The sequence below is a fragment of the Lissotriton vulgaris genome, chromosome 2_1 (assembly GCF_964263255.1).
Source record: "Lissotriton vulgaris chromosome 2_1, aLisVul1.2, whole genome shotgun sequence".
Taxonomy (NCBI): Eukaryota; Metazoa; Chordata; class Amphibia; order Caudata; family Salamandridae; genus Lissotriton; species Lissotriton vulgaris.
In genome coordinates, this window is record NC_141687.1 from 295,304,491 (window position 1) to 295,322,910 (window position 18,420).

Genomic DNA, 18,420 nt, shown 5'->3' on the forward strand with positions numbered 1-18,420 from the left:
GTATTTAAGGACCATTGTAGCCCCCTTTAGTGTTCCATTATGCTATATTCGAACACTGGAAGATTAGACCCTCATGTAGAGAATCGAAATATCAGCCGTTTGTAAATAGTAGGATAAACCTGTGCCTTGAAACTTCTAATGGTTCGAGCCCCGATTGCCACCATTTTGGATTTCCACCCTGCTGCGACGCCTAGGAAAAGACCTAGGTGGGCTGGCGCCAGACCGTAAATTGTGGAAGTTCACGGTGTGGTGACAGGCCAGGTGAATACCCATAGACTGTTCTTCTTGGTTATGCAAGAGTCTGGGGCATTGCCCGACTGGTTTTCCAGCCATGGCCTCTTTTTACGTAAAACGTACACAGTTAAGACCTTACTGTGATAGCCTTTTAGCCTGCCGCAAGAGGCAATGGCGACCAGGAACGGTCCCCTTTCCTCTGTTTGTCCCTAGCCTTCAACTTTAGTCTATCATGCTGAATTAAAGTTTAGTTCTCTAACCAAAGACTGCAGCGGCAGGTTTTAATTATCTATCACTGATCTGCTGAGAGCTTAGCCAGGTGACAGAAAAAATGTTGTTGTGATATCTTCCTGTAACCCTTGGACAGCTTAGCATAGAGTTATAAAACTTTTTGTTCGCGATATGTTATGAAGAATCAAGATTGAAGTAGAAATTGTAAGTGGTCCGAAGGTGTTGCAGATAAGTTCTGATCTAAAAAGGAAGGTCACAGGCAGAGTTTTTTTTTTAAACAACTGTCTACTGTTGACAGCTGTTCCTTTCTTCATTTAAGGATATGCTGGAAGACAGAAGTGTACACTGAAAAGTTCAATTCCGGGTTCTGATGAATATTAGGTACCAAACGTTTCCGGCAAGTATTCACTTCCCAGTGTAAAAAGTATTTTGCACAAAAAAAAAACTATATTTTGGATACTTCTGTAGTTCCGAGAGGCTAAACGTCTAGTAGCTTTAAAAACCCGCATAAATTCAAGCTGGGTGGTAGGACAAGTTGTTTTTCATGTGAACGCTTTCCTAGGTAACCAGGAATTCAGGGCGCTACTGAAAGCGATAGGTTCCGTTATCTCCTGTAGTTGCTGAAAGCAGGTTTTCACAAAGTTTGGACCATCGCCGAAGGCCATCCTCAGCTTAGAGTCTTATATGTGAACTGGGGAACAGTTCGTTTTTTTGGGGTAACCGATCAAAGATGTTGACCTACATTTGATCTGTGGGGCAACTGTTCAAAATGTCAAGGTAGCTGTAATGCTACAACTTTTGTTTCCACACTTGCAAGCTTAGCAGAACGCTTCACATATGCTAGCGATCAGTGTCACTCTTTTGGCTGATTGACTGTTCCTAATCTAGACCAAATATTCTCATTAAAAATCATCTCTATGATATTGTGGAAACCACAGTTTTTTGAAGAATTTTCCAGCTTTCCCTCTGGTACAGCGTTGGGTCAGGAAGAGTCAGGTTGAATTTAATTGGTTGCTGATTTAAAATATGCAAATTTTAAAGCAGTGTCACCAGGATCTATTAAGTATGTTTTAATGTAAATAAATGCATATGCGTGTGTATCGGTAGAATGTTATTTCGTGGAGTAACAGATATGTGTATATTTATATGTTTTTATTTCAGTTGATGATGCCGAACCGTGTCTTACTGTAAGTAAGGAGGGTTTCCCCCCTTTCTGTCTGTGTGAGCGATAAACAGTTTTATTAAGACTATACTTTCAGGGATCATTTCTATAGTTTTTAACTGAGGAAATGTGATTGAAAGTGTTTTGTCTTCGCTAACCACGATGAAGAATTGAAGTGTTCTCTTCTGAGCGTGAAGTGAGTGAACAGTGTTGCATTTATGTAGCTGCTGTTTGCTATTGATGATCTTTCTTATTCCTTTCAAGAGGATTGGAGAAAGAGTACACAATCTGAGTGGTTAGCTACTTTATAGGGTGTAAGGAAGTCTATCCGTTCTTAATTTCTTGCTTAGTTTGTTATTTTTATAGTGTGCACTTTGGTTTATTTAATTAGCTGTTGAGTTCATGAATACTTAGTAGAAGCTGTTGAGCTTTTTTGGACTTGTGGTTTTTGCAAGAGCTTATCTTTGAAAAGCACTTCTCACCGTCAGTTGGTATTTTGGTATGTTATTTATAAAAAAAGGTTTGTTTTTTAGAAAGTGGGGAGTGAAGAGTACTTTTTAAACGGACTGTGCGTATGAGCTATTTGTAGAGCCTAGGCTGCTGCAAGGCAACTACTGCTACTCAACGATTTAACACTCTTTCAATTCGACTGTTTAAAGAAACCTCCTAATGCTAGTTAAGCCTTTTAGACTAAGAGGAAGCGTATCACCCTGGCCACAGGTTATACAACTTACAAGGCTGCGGTGGATCTTAGACTGCTGAGGATAAAAAACTCCTCCTTTGGTATTTGCTAAAGTTTTCACAGGAATTTGTGGAGTGCAAAGCAGAAGTAAAGGACTGTGTATGTTTACTTATCATTATGAAATCTAGTGTGCTCAGCACAAAAACTTGCAGCTCCCAACTAGCCCCCTAACAGCCCCTACTACATCAAGGGCTTAATGTATTCGAACTTTGGAATTTGAAGGATCCATTGGGGAGAATGGAGTTGCAACAATAAAAAATAATGGTCAAAACGAGCCACCTGCTCCAGCAAGTACCATTTTCTTGGTTCTCCTGCTTTAACTCAGAATATTCTTAATTCATAGACTGTAATGTTGTGATATCAGAATAGACTTTCTACCTCGGGTATCACATTGATTAAATGCCCTATCCTGTCGATATAGAAGCTCAGCTTTAACTTGAGTCAAGAACTTAAACAGAGGGTATTTAAGGACCATTGTAGCCCCCTTTAGCGTTCCATTATGCTATATTCGAACACTGGAAGATTAGACCCTCATGTAGAGAATCGAAATATCAGCCGTTTGTAAATAGTAGGATAAACCCTGTGCCTTGAAACTTCTAATGGTTCGAGCCCCGACTGCCACCATTTTGGATTTCCACCGTGCTGCGACGCCTAGGAAAAGACCTAGGTGGGCTGGCGCCAGACCGTAAATTGTGGAAGTTCACGGTGTGGTGACAGGCCAGGTGAATACCCATAGACTGTTCTTCTTGGTTATGCAAGAGTCTGGGGCATTGCCCGACTGGTTTTCCAGCCATGGCCTCTTTTTACGTAAAACTTACACAGTTAAGACCTTACTGTGATAGCCTTTTAGCCTGCCGCAAGAGGCAATGGCGACCAGGAACGGTCCCCTTTCCTCTGTTTGTCCCTAGCCTTCAACTTTAGTCTATCATGCTGAATTAAAGTTTAGTTCTCAAACTAAAGACTGCAGCGGCAGGTTTTAATTATCTATCACTGATCTGCTGAGAGCTTAGCCAGGTGACAGAAAAAATGCTGTTGTGATATCTTCCTGTAACCCTTGGACAGCTTAGCATAGAGTTATAAAACTTTTTGTTCGCGATATGTTATGAAGAATCAAGATTGAAGTAGAAATTGTAAGTGGTCCGAAGGTGTTGCAGATAAGTTCTGATCTAAAAAGGAAGGTCACAGGCAGAGTTTTTTTTTTAAACAACTGTCTACTGTTGACAGCTGTTCCTTTCTTCATTTAAGGATATGCTGGAAGACAGAAGTGTACACTGAAAAGTTCAATTCCGGGTTCTGATGAATATTAGGTACCAAACGTTTCCGGCAAGTATTCACTTCCCAGTGTAAAAAGTATTTTGCACAAAAAAACATAAACTATATTTTGGATACTTCTGTAGTTCCGAGAGGCTAAACGTCTAGTAGCTTTAAAAACCCGCATAAATTCAAGCTGGGTGGTAGGACAAGTTGTTGTTCATGTGAACGCTTTCCTAGATAACCAGGAATTCAGGGCGCTACTGAAAGCGATAGGTTCCGTTATCTCCTGTAGTTGCTGAAAGCAGGTTTTCACAAAGTTTGGACCATCGCCGAAGGCCATCCTCAGCTTAGAGTCTTATATGTGAACTGGGGAACAGTTCGTTTTTTTGGGGTAACCGATCAAAGATGTTGACCTACATTTGATCTGTGGGGCAACTGTTCAAAATGTCAAGGTAGCTGTAATGCTACAACTTTTGTTTCCACACTTGCAAGCTTAGCAGGTCGCTTCACATATGCTAGCGATCAGTGTCACTCTTTTGGCTGATTGACTGTTCCTAATCTAGACCAAATATTCCCATTAAAAATCATCTCTATGATATTGTGGAAACCACAGTTTTTTGAAGAATTTTCCAGCTTTCCCTCTGGTACAGCGTTGGGTCAGGAAGAGTCAGGTTGAATTTAATTGGTTGCTGATTTAAAATATGCAAATTTTAAAGCAGTGTCACCAGGATCTATTAAGTATGTTTTAATGTAAATAAATGCATATGCGTGTGTATCGGTAGAATGTTATTTCGTGGAGTAACAGATATGTTTATATTTATATGTTTTTATTTCAGTTGATGATGCCGAACCGTGTCTTACTGTAAGTAAGGAGGGTTTCCCCCCTTTCTGTCTGTGTGAGCGATAAACAGTTTTATTAAGACTATATTTTCAGGGATCATTTCTATAGTTTTTAACTGAGGAAATGTGATTGAAAGTGTTTGGTCTTCGCTAACCACGATGAAGAATTGAAGTGTTCTCTTCTGAGCGTGAAGTGAGTGAACAGTGTTGCATTTATGTAGCTGCTGTTTGCTATTGATGATCGTTCTTATTCCTTTCAAGAGGATTGGAGAAAGAGTACACAATCTGAGTGGTTAGCTACTTTATAGGGTGTAAGGAAGTCTACCCGTTCTTAATTTCTTGCTTAGTTTGTTATTTTTATAGTGTGCACTTTGGTTTATTTTTATTTAGCTGTTGAGTTCATGAATACTTAGTAGAAGCTGTTGAGCTTTTTTGGACTTGTGGTTTTTGCAAGAGCTTATCTTTGAAAAGCACTTCTCACCGTCAGTTGGTATTTTGGTATGTTATTTATAAAAAAAGGTTTGTTTTTTAGAACGTGGGGAGTGAAGAGTACTTTTTAAATGGACTGTGCGTATGAGCTATTTGTAGAGCCTAGGCTGCTGCAAGGCAACTACTGCTACTCAACGATTTAACACTCTTTCAATTCGACTGTTTAAAGGAACCTCCTAATGCTAGTTAAGCTTTTTAGACTAAGAGGAAGCGTAACACCCTGGTCACAGGTTATACAACTTACAAGGCTGCGGTGGATCTTAGACTGCTGAGGATAAAAAACTCCTCCTTTGGTATTTGCTAAAGTTTTCACAGGAATTTGTGGAGTGCAAAGCAGAAGTAAAGGACTGTGTATGTTTACTTATCATTATGAAATCTGGTGTGCTCAGCACAAAAACTTGCAGCTCCCAACTAGCCCCCGTACAGCCCCTACTACATCAAGGGCTTAATGTATTCGAACTTTGGAATTTGAAGGATCCATTGGGGAGAATGGAGTTGCAACAATAAAAAATAATGGTCAAAACGAGCCACCTGCTCCAGCAAGTACCATTTTCTTGGTTCTCCTGCTTTAACTCAGAATATTCTTAATTCATAGACTGGAATGTTGTGATATCAGAATAGACTTTCTACCTCGGGTATCACATTGATTAAATGCCCTATCCTCTCGATATAGAAGCTCAGCTTTAACTTGAGTCAAGAACTCAAACAGAGGGTATTTAAGGACCATTGTAGCCCCCTTTAGCGTTCCATTATGCTATATTCGAACACTGGAAGATTAGACCCTCATGTAGAGAATCGAAATATCAGCCGTTTGTAAATAGTAGGATAAACCCTGTGCCTTGAAACTTCTAATGGTTCGAGCCCCGACTGCCACCATTTTGGATTTCCACCCTGCTGCGACGCCTAGGAAAAGACCTAGGTGGGCTGGCGCCAGACCGTAAATTGTGGAAGTTCACGGTGTGGTGACAGGCCAGGTGAATACCCATAGACTGTTCTTCTTGGTTATGCAAGAGTCTGGGGCATTGCCCGACTGGTTTTCCAGCCATGGCCTCTTTTTACGTAAAACTTACACAGTTAAGACCTTACTGTGATAGCCTTTTAGCCTGCCGCAAGAGGCAATGGCGACCAGGAACGGTCCCCTTTCCTCTGTTTGTCCCTAGCCTTCAACTTTAGTCTATCATGCTGAATTAAAGTTTAGTTCTCTAACCAAAGACTGCAGCGGCAGGTTTTAATTATCTATCACTGATCTGCTGAGAGCTTAGCCAGGTGACAGAAAAAATGTTGTTGTGATATCTTCCTGTAACCCTTGGACAGCTTAGCATAGAGTTATAAAACTTTTTGTTCGCGATATGTTATGAAGAATCAAGATTGAAGTAGAAATTGTAAGTGGTCCGAAGGTGTTGCAGATAAGTTCTGATCTAAAAAGGAAGGTCACAGGCAGAGTTTTTTTTTTAAACAACTGTCTACTGTTGACAGTTGTTCCTTTCTTCATTTAAGGATATGCTGGAAGACAGAAGTGTACACTGAAAAGTTCAATTCCGGGTTCTGATGAATATTAGGTACCAAACGTTTCCGGCAAGTATTCACTTCCCAGTGTAAAAAGTATTTTGCACAAAAAAACAAACTATATTTTGGATACTTCTGTAGTTCCGAGAGGCTAAACGTCTAGTAGCTTTAAAAACCCGCATAAATTCAAGCTGGGTGGTAGGACAAGTTGTTGTTCATGTGAACGCTTTCCTAGATAACCAGGAATTCAGGGCGCTACTGAAAGCGATAGGTTCCGTTATCTCCTGTAGTTGCTGAAAGCAGGTTTTCACAAAGTTTGGACCATCGCCGAAGGCCATCCTCAGCTTAGAGTCTTATATGTGAACTGGGGAACAGTTCGTTTTTTTGGGGTAACCGATCAAAGATGTTGACCTACATTTGATCTGTGGGGCAACTGTTCAAAATGTCAAGGTAGCTGTAATGCTACAACTTTTGTTTCCACACTTGCAAGCTTAGCAGGTCGCTTCACATATGCTAGCGATCAGTGTCACTCTTTTGGCTGATTGACTGTTCCTAATCTAGACCAAATATTCCCATTAAAAATCATCTCTATGATATTGTGGAAACCACAGTTTTTTGAAGAATTTTCCAGCTTTCCCTCTGGTACAGCGTTGGGTCAGGAAGAGTCAGGTTGAATTTAATTGGTTGCTGATTTAAAATATGCAAATTTTAAAGCAGTGTCACCAGGATCTATTAAGTATGTTTTAATGTAAATAAATGCATATGCGTGTGTATCGGTAGAATGTTATTTCGTGGAGTAACAGATATGTGTATATTTATATGTTTTTATTTCAGTTGATGATGCCGAACCGTGTCTTACTGTAAGTAAGGAGGGTTTCCCCCCTTTCTGTCTGTGTGAGCGATAAACAGTTTTATTAAGACTATACTTTCAGGGATCATTTCTATAGTTTTTAACTGAGGAAAATGTGATTGAAAGTGTTTGGTCTTCGCTAACCACGATGAAGAATTGAAGTGTTCTCTTCTGAGCGTGAAGTGAGTGAACAGTGTTGCATTTATGTAGCTGCTGTTTGCTATTGATGATCGTTCTTATTCCTTTCAAAAGGATTGGAGAAAGAGTACACAATCTGAGTGGTTAGCTACTTTATAGGGTGTAAGGAAGACTACCCGTTCTTAATTTCTTGCTTAGTTTGTTATTTTTATAGTGTGCACTTTGGTTTATTTTTATTTAGCTGTTGAGTTCATGAATACTTAGTAGAAGCTGTTGAGCTTTTTTGGACTTGTGGTTTTTGCAAGAGCTTATCTTTGAAAAGCACTTCTCACCGTCAGTTGGTATTTTGGTATGTTATTTATAAAAAAAAGGTTTGTTTTTTAGAACGTGGGGAGTGAAAAGTACTTTTTAAATGGACTGTGCGTATGAGCTATTTGTAGAGCCTAGGTTGCTGCAAGGCAACTACTGCTACTCAACGATTTAACACTCTTTCAATTCGACTGTTTAAAGGAACCTCCTAATGCTAGTTAAGCCTTTTAGACTAAGAGGTCACAGGTTATACAACTTACAAGGCTGCGGTGGATCTTAGACTGCTGAGGATAAAAAACTCCTCCTTTGGTATTTGCTAAAGTTTTCACAGGAATTTGTGGAGTGGAAAGCAGAAGTAAAGGACTGTGTATGTTTACTTATCATTATGAAATCTAGTGTGCTCAGCACAAAAACTTGCAGCTCCCAACTAGCCCCCGTACAGCCCTTAGTACATCAAGGGCTTAATGAATTCGAACTTTGGAATTTGAAGGATCCATTGGGGAGAATGGAGTTGCAACAATAAAAAATAATGGTCAAAACGAGCCACCTGCTCCAGCAAGTATCATTTTCTTGGTTCTCCTGCTTTAACTCAGAATATTCTTAATTCATAGACTGGAATGTTGTGATATCAGAATAGACTTTCTACCTCGGGTATCACATTGATTAAATGCCCTATCCTCTCGATATAGAAGCTCAGCTTTAACTTGAGTCAAGAACTCAAACAGAGGGTATTTAAGGACCATTGTAGCCCCCTTTAGCGTTCCATTATGCTATATTCGAACACTGGAAGATTAGACCCTCATGTAGAGAATCGAAATATCAGCCGTTTGTAAATAGTAGGATAAACCCTGTGCCTTGAAACTTCTAATGGTTCGAGCCCCGACTGCCACCATTTTGGATTTCCACCGTGCTGCGACGCCTAGGAAAAGACCTAGGTGGGCTGGCGCCAGACCGTAAATTGTGGAAGTTCACGGTGTGGTGACAGGCCAGGTGAATACCCATAGACTGTTCTTCTTGGTTATGCAAGAGTCTGGGGCATTGCCCGACTGGTTTTCCAGCCATGGCCTCTTTTTACGTAAAACTTACACAGTTAAGACCTTACTGTGATAGCCTTTTAGCCTGCCGCAAGAGGCAGGCTAAAAGGCCTTTCCTCTGTTTGTCCCTAGCCTTCAACTTTAGTCTATCATGCTGAATTAAAGTTTAGTTCTCTAACCAAAGACTGCAGCGGCAGGTTTTAATTATCTATCACTGATCTGCTGAGAGCTTAGCCAGGTGACAGAAAAAATGCTGTTGTGATATCTTCCTGTAACCCTTGGACAGCTTAGCATAGAGTTATAAAACTTTTTGTCACGATATGTTATGAAGAATCAAGATTGAAGTAGAAATTGTAAGTGGTCCGAAGGTGTTGCAGATAAGTTCTGATCTAAAAAGGAAGGTCACAGGCAGAGGTTTTTTTTTAAACAACTGTCTACTGTTGACAGCTGTTCCTTTCTTCATTTAAGGATATGCTGGAAGACAGAAGTGTACACTGAAAAGTTCAATTCCGGGTTCTGATGAATATTAGGTACCAAACGTTTCCGGCAAGTATTCACTTCCCAGTGTAAAAAGTATTTTGCACAAAAAAACATAAACTATATTTTGGATACTTCTGTAGTTCCGAGAGGCTAAACGTCTAGTAGCTTTAAAAACCCGCATAAATTCAAGCTGGGTGGTAGGACAAGTTGTTGTTCATGTGAACGCTTTCCTAGATAACCAGGAATTCAGGGCGCTACTGAAAGCGATAGGTTCCGTTATCTCCTGTAGTTGCTGAAAGCAGGTTTTCACAAAGTTTGGACCATCGCCGAAGGCCATCCTCAGCTTAGAGTCTTATATGTGAACTGGGGAACAGTTCGTTATTTTGGGGTAACCGATCAAAGATGTTGACCTACATTTGATCTGTGGGGCAACTGTTCAAAATGTCAAGGTAGCTGTAATGCTACAACTTTTGTTTCCACACTTGCAAGCTTAGCAGGTCGCTTCACATATGCTAGCGATCAGTGTCACTCTTTTGGCTGATTGACTGTTCCTAATCTAGACCAAATATTCCCATTAAAAATCATCTCTATGATATTGTGGAAACCACAGTTTTTTGAAGAATTTTCCAGCTTTCCCTCTGGTACAGCGTTGGGTCAGGAAGAGTCAGGTTGAATTTAATTGGTTGCTGATTTAAAATATGCAAATTTTAAAGCAGTGTCACCAGGATCTATTAAGTATGTTTTAATGTAAATAAATGCATATGCGTGTGTATCGGTAGAATGTTATTTCGTGGAGTAACAGATATGTTTATATTTATATGTTTTTATTTCAGTTGATGATGCCGAACCGTGTCTTACTGTAAGTAAGGAGGGTTTCCCCCCTTTCTGTCTGTGTGAGCGATAAACAGTTTTATTAAGACTATATTTTCAGGGGTCATTTCTATAGTTTTTAACTGAGGAAATGTGATTGAAAGTGTTTGGTCTTCGCTAACCACGATGAAGAATTGAAGTGTTCTCTTCTGAGCGTGAAGTGAGTGAACAGTGTTGCATTTATGTAGCTGCTGTTTGCTATTGATGATCGTTCTTATTCCTTTCAAGAGGATTGGAGAAAGAGTACACAATCTGAGTGGTTAGCTACTTTATAGGGTGTAAGGAAGTCTACCCGTTCTTAATTTCTTGCTTAGTTTGTTATTTTTATAGTGTGCACTTTGGTTTATTTTTATTTAGCTGTTGAGTTCATGAATACTTAGTAGAAGCTGTTGAGCTTTTTTGGACTTGTGGTTTTTGCAAGAGCTTATCTTTGAAAAGCACTTCTCACCGTCAGTTGGTATTTTGGTATGTTATTTATAAAAAAAGGTTTGTTTTTTAGAACCTGGGGAGTGAAGAGTACTTTTTAAATGGACTGTGCGTATGAGCTATTTGTAGAGCCTAGGCTGCTGCAAGGCAACTACTGCTACTCAACGATTTAACACTCTTTCAATTCGACTGTTTAAAGGAACCTCCTAATGCTAGTTAAGCTTTTTAGACTAAGAGGAAGCGTAACACCCTGGTCACAGGTTATACAACTTACAAGGCTGCGGTGGATCTTAGACTGCTGAGGATAAAAAACTCCTCCTTTGGTATTTGCTAAAGTTTTCACAGGAATTTGTGGAGTGCAAAGCAGAAGTAAAGGACTGTGTATGTTTACTTATCATTATGAAATCTGGTGTGCTCAGCACAAAAACTTGCAGCTCCCAACTAGCCCCCGTACAGCCCCTACTACATCAAGGGCTTAATGTATTCGAACTTTGGAATTTGAAGGATCCATTGGGGAGAATGGAGTTGCAACAATAAAAAATTATGGTCAAAACGAGCCACCTGCTCCAGCAAGTACCATTTTCTTGGTTCTCCTGCTTTAACTCAGAATATTCTTAATTCATAGACTGGAATGTTGTGATATCAGAATAGACTTTCTACCTCGGGTATCACATTGATTAAATGCCCTATCCTCTCGATATAGAAGCTCAGCTTTAACTTGAGTCAAGAACTCAAACAGAGGGTATTTAAGGACCATTGTAGCCCCCTTTAGCGTTCCATTATGCTATATTCGAACACTGGAAGATTAGACCCTCATGTAGAGAATCGAAATATCAGCCGTTTGTAAATAGTAGGATAAACCCTGTGCCTTGAAACTTCTAATGGTTCGAGCCCCGACTGCCACCATTTTGGATTTCCACCCTGCTGCAACGCCTAGGAAAAGACCTAGGTGGGCTGGCGCCAGACCGTAAATTGTGGAAGTTCACGGTGTGGTGACAGGCCAGGTGAATACCCATAGACTGTTCTTCTTGGTTATGCAAGAGTCTGGGGCATTGCCCGACTGGTTTTCCAGCCATGGCCTCTTTTTACGTAAAACTTACACAGTTAAGACCTTACTGTGATAGCCTTTTAGCCTGCCGCAAGAGGCAATGGCGACCAGGAACGGTCCCCTTTCCTCTGTTTGTCCCTAGCCTTCAACTTTAGTCTATCATGCTGAATTAAAGTTTAGTTCTCTAACCAAAGACTGCAGCGGCAGGTTTTAATTATCTATCACTGATCTGCTGAGAGCTTAGCCAGGTGACAGAAAAAATGTTGTTGTGATATCTTCCTGTAACCCTTGGACAGCTTAGCATAGAGTTATAAAACTTTTTGTTCGCGATATGTTATGAAGAATCAAGATTGAAGTAGAAATTGTAAGTGGTCCGAAGGTGTTGCAGATAAGTTCTGATCTAAAAAGGAAGGTCACAGGCAGAGTTTTTTTTTTAAACAACTGTCTACTGTTGACAGCTGTTCCTTTCTTCATTTAAGGATATGCTGGAAGACAGAAGTGTACACTGAAAAGTTCAATTCCGGGTTCTGATGAATATTAGGTACCAAACGTTTCCGGCAAGTATTCACTTCCCAGTGTAAAAAGTATTTTGCACAAAAAAACATAAACTATATTTTGGATACTTCTGTAGTTCCGAGAGGCTAAACGTCTAGTAGCTTTAAAAACCCGCATAAATTCAAGCTGGGTGGTAGGACAAGTTGTTGTTCATGTGAACGCTTTCCTAGATAACCAGGAATTCAGGGCGCTACTGAAAGCGATAGGTTCCGTTATCTCCTGTAGTTGCTGAAAGCAGGTTTTCACAAAGTTTGGACCATCGCCGAAGGCCATCCTCGGCTTAGAGTCTTATATGTGAACTGGGGAACAGTTCGTTTTTTTGGGGTAACCGATCAAAGATGTTGACCTACATTTGATCTGTGGGGCAACTGTTCAAAATGTCAAGGTAGCTGTAATGCTACAACTTTTGTTTCCACACTTGCAAGCTTAGCAGGTCGCTTCACATATGCTAGCGATCAGTGTCACTCTTTTGGCTGATTGACTGTTACTAATCTAGACCAAATATTCCCATTAAAAATCATCTCTATGATATTGTGGAAACCACAGTTTTTTGAAGAATTTTCCAGCTTTCCCTCTGGTACAGCGTTGGGTCAGGAAGAGTCAGGTTGAATTTAATTGGTTGCTGATTTAAAATATGCAAATTTTAAAGCAGTGTCACCAGGATCTATTAAGTATGTTTTAATGTAAATAAATGCATATGCGTGTGTATCGGTAGAATGTTATTTCGTGGAGTAACAGATATGTGTATATTTATATGTTTTTATTTCAGTTGATGATGCCGAACCGTGTCTTACTGTAAGTAAGGAGGGTTTCCCCCCTTTCTGTCTGTGTGAGCGATAAACAGTTTTATTAAGACTATACTTTCAGGGATCATTTCTATAGTGTTTAACTGAGGAAATGTGATTGAAAGTGTTTGGTCTTCGCTAACCACGATGAAGAATTGAAGTGTTCTCTTCTGAGCGTGAAGTGAGTGAACAGTGTTGCATTTATGTAACTGCTGTTTGCTATTGATGATCGTTCTTATTCCTATCAAGAGGATTGGAGAAAGAGTACACAATCTGAGTGGTTAGCTACTTTATAGGGTGTAAGGAAGTCTATCCGTTCTTAATTTCTTGCTTAGTTTGTTATTTTTATAGTGTGCACTTTGGTTTATTTTTATTTAGCTGTTGAGTTCATGAATACTTAGTAGAAGCTGTTGAGCTTTTTTGGACTTGTTGTTTTTGCAAGAGCTTATCTTTGAAAAGCACTTCTCACCGTCAGTTGGTATTTTGGTATGTTATTTATAAAAAAAGGTTTGTCTTTTAGAAAGTGGGGAGTGAAGAGTACTTTTTAAACGGACTGTGCGTATGAGCTATTTGTAGAGCCTAGGCTGCTGCAAGGCAACTACTGCTACTCAACGATTTAACACTCTTTCAATTCGACTGTTTAAAGAAACCTCCTAATGCTAGTTAAGCCTTTTAGACTAAGAGGAAGCGTATCACCCTGGCCACAGGTTATACAACTTACAAGGCTGCGGTGGATCTTAGACTGCTGAGGATAAAAAACTCCTCCTTTGGTATTTGCTAAAGTTTTCACAGGAATTTGTGGAGTGCAAAGCAGAAGTAAAGGACTGTGTATGTTTACTTATCATTATGAAATCTAGTGTGCTCAGCACAAAAACTTGCAGCTCCCAACTAGCCCCCGTACAGCCCCTACTACATCAAGGGCTTAATGTATTCGAACTTTGGAATTTGAAGGATCCATTGGGGAGAATGGAGTTGCAACAATAAAAAATAATGGTCAAAACGAGCCACATGCTCCAGCAAGTACCATTTTCTTGGTTCTCCTGCTTTAACTCAGAATATTCTTAATTCATAGACTGGAATGTTGTGATATCAGAATAGACTTTCTACCTCGGGTATCACATTGATTAAATGCCCTATCCTCTCGATATAGAAGCTCAGCTTTAACTTGAGTCAAGAACTCAAACAGAGGGTATTTAAGGACCATTGTAGCCCCCTTTAGCGTTCCATTATGCTATATTCGAACACTGGAAGATTAGACCCTCATGTAGAGAATCGAAATATCAGCCGTTTGTAAATAGTAGGATAAACCCTGTGCCTTGAAACTTCTAATGGTTCGAGCCCCGACTGCCACCATTTTGGATTTCCACCGTGCTGCGACGCCTAGGAAAAGACCTAGGTGGGCTGGCGCCAGACCGTAAATTGTGGAAGTTCACGGTGTGGTGACAGGCCAGGTGAATACCCATAGACTGTTCTTCTTGGTTATGCAAGAGTCTGGGGCATTGCCCGACTGGTTTTCCAGCCATGGCCTCTTTTTACGTAAAACTTACACAGTTAAGACCTTACTGTGATAGCCTTTTAGCCTGCCGCAAGAGGCAATGGCGACCAGGAACGGTCCCCTTTCCTCTGTTTGTCCCTAGCCTTCAACTTTAGTCTATCATGCTGAATTAAAGTTTAGTTCTCTAACTAAAGACTGCAGCGGCAGGTTTTAATTATCTATCACTGATCTGCTGAGAGCTTAGCCAGGTGACAGAAAAAATGCTGTTGTGATATCTTCCTGTAACCCTTGGACAGCTTAGCATAGAGTTATAAAACTTTTTGTTCGCGATATGTTATGAAGAATCAAGATTGAAGTAGAAATTGTAAGTGGTCCGAAGGTGTTGCAGATAAGTTCTGATCTAAAAAGGAAGGTCACAGGCAGAGTTTTTTTTTTAAACAACTGTCTACTGTTGACAGCTGTTCCTTTCTTCATTTAAGGATATGCTGGAAGACAGAAGTGTACACTGAAAAGTTCAATTCCGGGTTCTGATGAATATTAGGTACCAAACGTTTCCGGCAAGTATTCACTTCCCAGTGTAAAAAGTATTTTGCACAAAAAAACATAAACTATATTTTGGATACTTCTGTAGTTCCGAGAGGCTAAACGTCTAGTAGCTTTAAAAACCCGCATAAATTCAAGCTGGGTGGTAGGACAAGTTGTTGTTCATGTGAACGCTTTCCTAGATAACCAGGAATTCAGGGCGCTACTGAAAGCGATAGGTTCCGTTATCTCCTGTAGTTGCTGAAAGCAGGTTTTCACAAAGTTTGGACCATCGCCAAAGGCCATCCTCAGCTTAGAGTCTTATATGTGAACTGGGGAACAGTTCGTTTTTTTGGGGTAACCGATCAAAGATGTTGACCTACATTTGATCTGTGGGGCAACTGTTCAAAATGTCAAGGTAGCTGTAATGCTACAACTTTTGTTTCCACACTTGCAAGCTTAGCAGGTCGCTTCACATATGCTAGCGATCAGTGTCACTCTTTTGGCTGATTGACTGTTCCTAATCTAGACCAAATATTCCCATTAAAAATCATCTCTATGATATTGTGGAAACCACAATTTTTTGAAGAATTTTCCAGCTTTCCCTCTGGTACAGCGTTGGGTCAGGAAGAGTCAGGTTGAATTTAATTGGTTGCTGATTTAAAATATGCAAATTTTAAAGCAGTGTCACCAGGATCTATTAAGTATGTTTTAATGTAAATAAATGCATATGCGTGTGTATCGGTAGAATGTTATTTCGTGGAGTAACAGATATGTGTATATTTATATGTTTTTATTTCAGTTGATGATGCCGAACCGTGTCTTACTGTAAGTAAGGAGGGTTTCCCCCCTTTCTGTCTGTGTGAGCGATAAACAGTTTTATTAAGACTATACTTTCAGGGATCATTTCTATAGTTTTTAACTGAGGAAATGTGATTGAAAGTGTTTGGTCTTCGCTAACCACGATGAAGAATTGAAGTGTTCTCTTCTGAGCTTGAAGTGAGTGAACAGTGTTGCATTTATGTAACTGCTGTTTGCTATTGATGATCGTTCTTATTCCTTTCAAGAGGATTGGAGAAAGAGTACACAATCTGAGTGGTTAGCTACTTTATAGGGTGTAAGGAAGTCTATCCGTTCTTAATTTCTTGCTTAGTTTGTTATTTTTATAGTGTGCACTTTGGTTTATTTTTATTTAGCTGTTGAGTTCATGAATACTTAGTAGAAGCTGTTGAGCTTTTTTGGACTTGTGGTTTTTGCAAGAGCTTATCTTTGAAAAGCACTTCTCACCGTCAGTTGGTATTTTGGTATGTTATTTATAAAAAAAGGTTTGTCTTTTAGAAAGTGGGGCGTGAAGAGTACTTTTTAAACGGACTGTGCGTATGAGCTATTTGTAGAGCCTAGGCTGCTGCAAGGCAACTACTGCTACTCAACGATTTAACACTCTTTCAATTCGACTGTTTAAAGAAACCTCCTAATGCTAGTTAAGCCTTTTAGACTAAGAGGAAGCGTATCACCCTGGCCACAGGTTATACAACTTACAAGGCTGCGGTGGATCTTAGACTGCTGAGGATAAAAAAATCCTCCTTTGGTATTTGCTAAAGTTTTCACAGGAATTTGTGGAGTGCAAAGCAGAAGTAAAGGACTGTGTATGTTTACTTATCATTATGAAATCTAGTGTGCTCAGCACAAAAACTTGCAGCTCCCAACTAGCCCCCGTACAGCCCCTACTACATCAAGGGCTTAATGTATTCGAACTTTGGAATTTGAAGGATCCATTGGGGAGAATGGAGTTGCAACAATAAAAAAATAATGGTCAAAACGAGCCACCTGCTCCAGCAAGTACCATTTTCTTGGTTCTCCTGCTTTAACTCAGAATATTCTTAATTCATAGACTGGAATGTTGTGATATCAGAATAGACTTTCTACCTCGGGTATCACATTGATTAAATGCCCTATCCTCTCGATATAGAAGCTCAGCTTTAACTTGAGTCAAGAACTCAAACAGAGGGTATTTAAGGACCATTGTAGCCCCCTTTAGCGTTCCATTATGCTATATTCGAACACTGGAAGATTAGACCCTCATGTAGAGAATCGAAATATCAGCCGTTTGTAAATAGTAGGATAAACCCTGTGCCTTGAAACTTCTAATGGTTCGAGCCCCGACTGCCACCATTTTGGATTTCCACCGTGCTGCGACGCCTAGGAAAAGAGCTAGGTGGGCTGGCGCCAGACCGTAAATTGTGGAAGTTCACGGTGTGGTGACAGGCCAGGTGAATACCCATAGACTGTTCTTCTTGGTTATGCAAGAGTCTGGGGCATTGCCTGACTGGTTTTCCAGCCATGGCCTCTTTTTACGTAAAACTTACACAGTTAAGACCTTATTGTGATAGCCTTTTAGCCTGCCGCAAGAGGCAATGGCGACCAGGAACGGTCCCCTTTCCTCTGTTTGTCCCTAGCCTTCAACTTTAGTCTATCATGCTGAATTAAAGTTTAGTTCTCTAACCAAAGACTGCAGCGGCAGGTTTTAATTATCTATCACTGATCTGCTGAGAGCTTAGCCAGGTGACAGAAAAAATGCTGTTGTGATATCTTCCTGTAACCCTTGGACAGCTTAGCATAGAGTTATAAAACTTTTTGTTCGCGATATGTTATGAAGAATCAAGATTGAAGTAGAAATTGTAAGTGGTCCGAAGGTGTTGCAGATAAGTTCTGATCTAAAAAGGAAGGTCACAGGCAGAGTTTTTTTTTAAACAACTGTCTACTGTTGACAGTTGTTCCTTTCTTCATTTAAGGATATGCTGGAAGACAGAAGTGTACACTGAAAAGTTCAATTCCGGGTTCTGATGAATATTAGGTACCAAACGTTTCCGGCAAGTATTCACTTCCCAGTGTAAAAAGTATTTTGCACAAAAAAACATAAACTATATTTTGGATACTTCTGTAGTTCAGAGAGGCTAAACGTCTAGTAGATTTAAAAACCCGCATAAATTCAAGCTGGGTGGTAGGACAAGTTGTTGTTCATGTGAACGCTTTCCTAGATAACCAGGAATTCAGGGCGCTACTGAAAGCGATAGGTTCCGTTATCTCCTGTAGTTGCTGAAAGCAGGTTTTCACAAAGTTTGGACCATCGCCGAAGGCCATCCTCAGCTTAGAGTCTTATATGTGAACTGGGGAACAGTTCGTTTTTTTGGGGTAACCGATAAAAGATGTTGACCTACATTTGATCTGTGGGGCAACTGTTCAAAATGTCAAGGTAGCTGTAATGCTACAACTTTTGTTTCCACACTTGCAAGCTTAGCAGGTCGCTTCACATATGCTAGCGATCAGTGTCACTCTTTTGGCTGATTGACTGTTCCTAATCTAGACCAAATATTCCCATTAAAAATCATCTCTATGATATTGTGGAAACCACAGTTTTTTGAAGAATTTTCCAGCTTTCCCTCTGGTACA

At 40.0% G+C, this 18,420-nt stretch overlaps 6 non-coding genes across 6 annotated transcripts; all 6 read left to right on the forward strand.

The window, feature by feature from the left end:
• Nucleotides 1–1,708: 1,708 nt before the first annotated feature.
• Nucleotides 1,709–1,924, forward strand: LOC147730115 (small nucleolar RNA U3). Its single transcript, XR_015309151.1, has one exon. It is a non-coding gene; the product is annotated as a small nucleolar RNA U3 (small nucleolar RNA).
• A 2,617-nt stretch (nt 1,925–4,541) lies between these two features.
• LOC147730116 (small nucleolar RNA U3) lies at nt 4,542–4,757 on the forward strand. The gene has a single exon (XR_015309140.1). It is a non-coding gene; the product is annotated as a small nucleolar RNA U3 (small nucleolar RNA).
• A 2,617-nt stretch (nt 4,758–7,374) lies between these two features.
• Nucleotides 7,375–7,591, forward strand: LOC147730117 (small nucleolar RNA U3). Its single transcript, XR_015309072.1, has one exon. It is a non-coding gene; the product is annotated as a small nucleolar RNA U3 (small nucleolar RNA).
• A 2,593-nt stretch (nt 7,592–10,184) lies between these two features.
• Nucleotides 10,185–10,400, forward strand: LOC147730118 (small nucleolar RNA U3). The gene has a single exon (XR_015308766.1). It is a non-coding gene; the product is annotated as a small nucleolar RNA U3 (small nucleolar RNA).
• A 2,619-nt stretch (nt 10,401–13,019) lies between these two features.
• On the forward strand, nt 13,020–13,235 carry LOC147730119 (small nucleolar RNA U3). Its single transcript, XR_015309061.1, has one exon. It is a non-coding gene; the product is annotated as a small nucleolar RNA U3 (small nucleolar RNA).
• Nucleotides 13,236–15,854: 2,619 nt separating this feature from the next.
• Nucleotides 15,855–16,070, forward strand: LOC147730120 (small nucleolar RNA U3). Its single transcript, XR_015309123.1, has one exon. It is a non-coding gene; the product is annotated as a small nucleolar RNA U3 (small nucleolar RNA).
• Nucleotides 16,071–18,420: the final 2,350 nt, after the last annotated feature.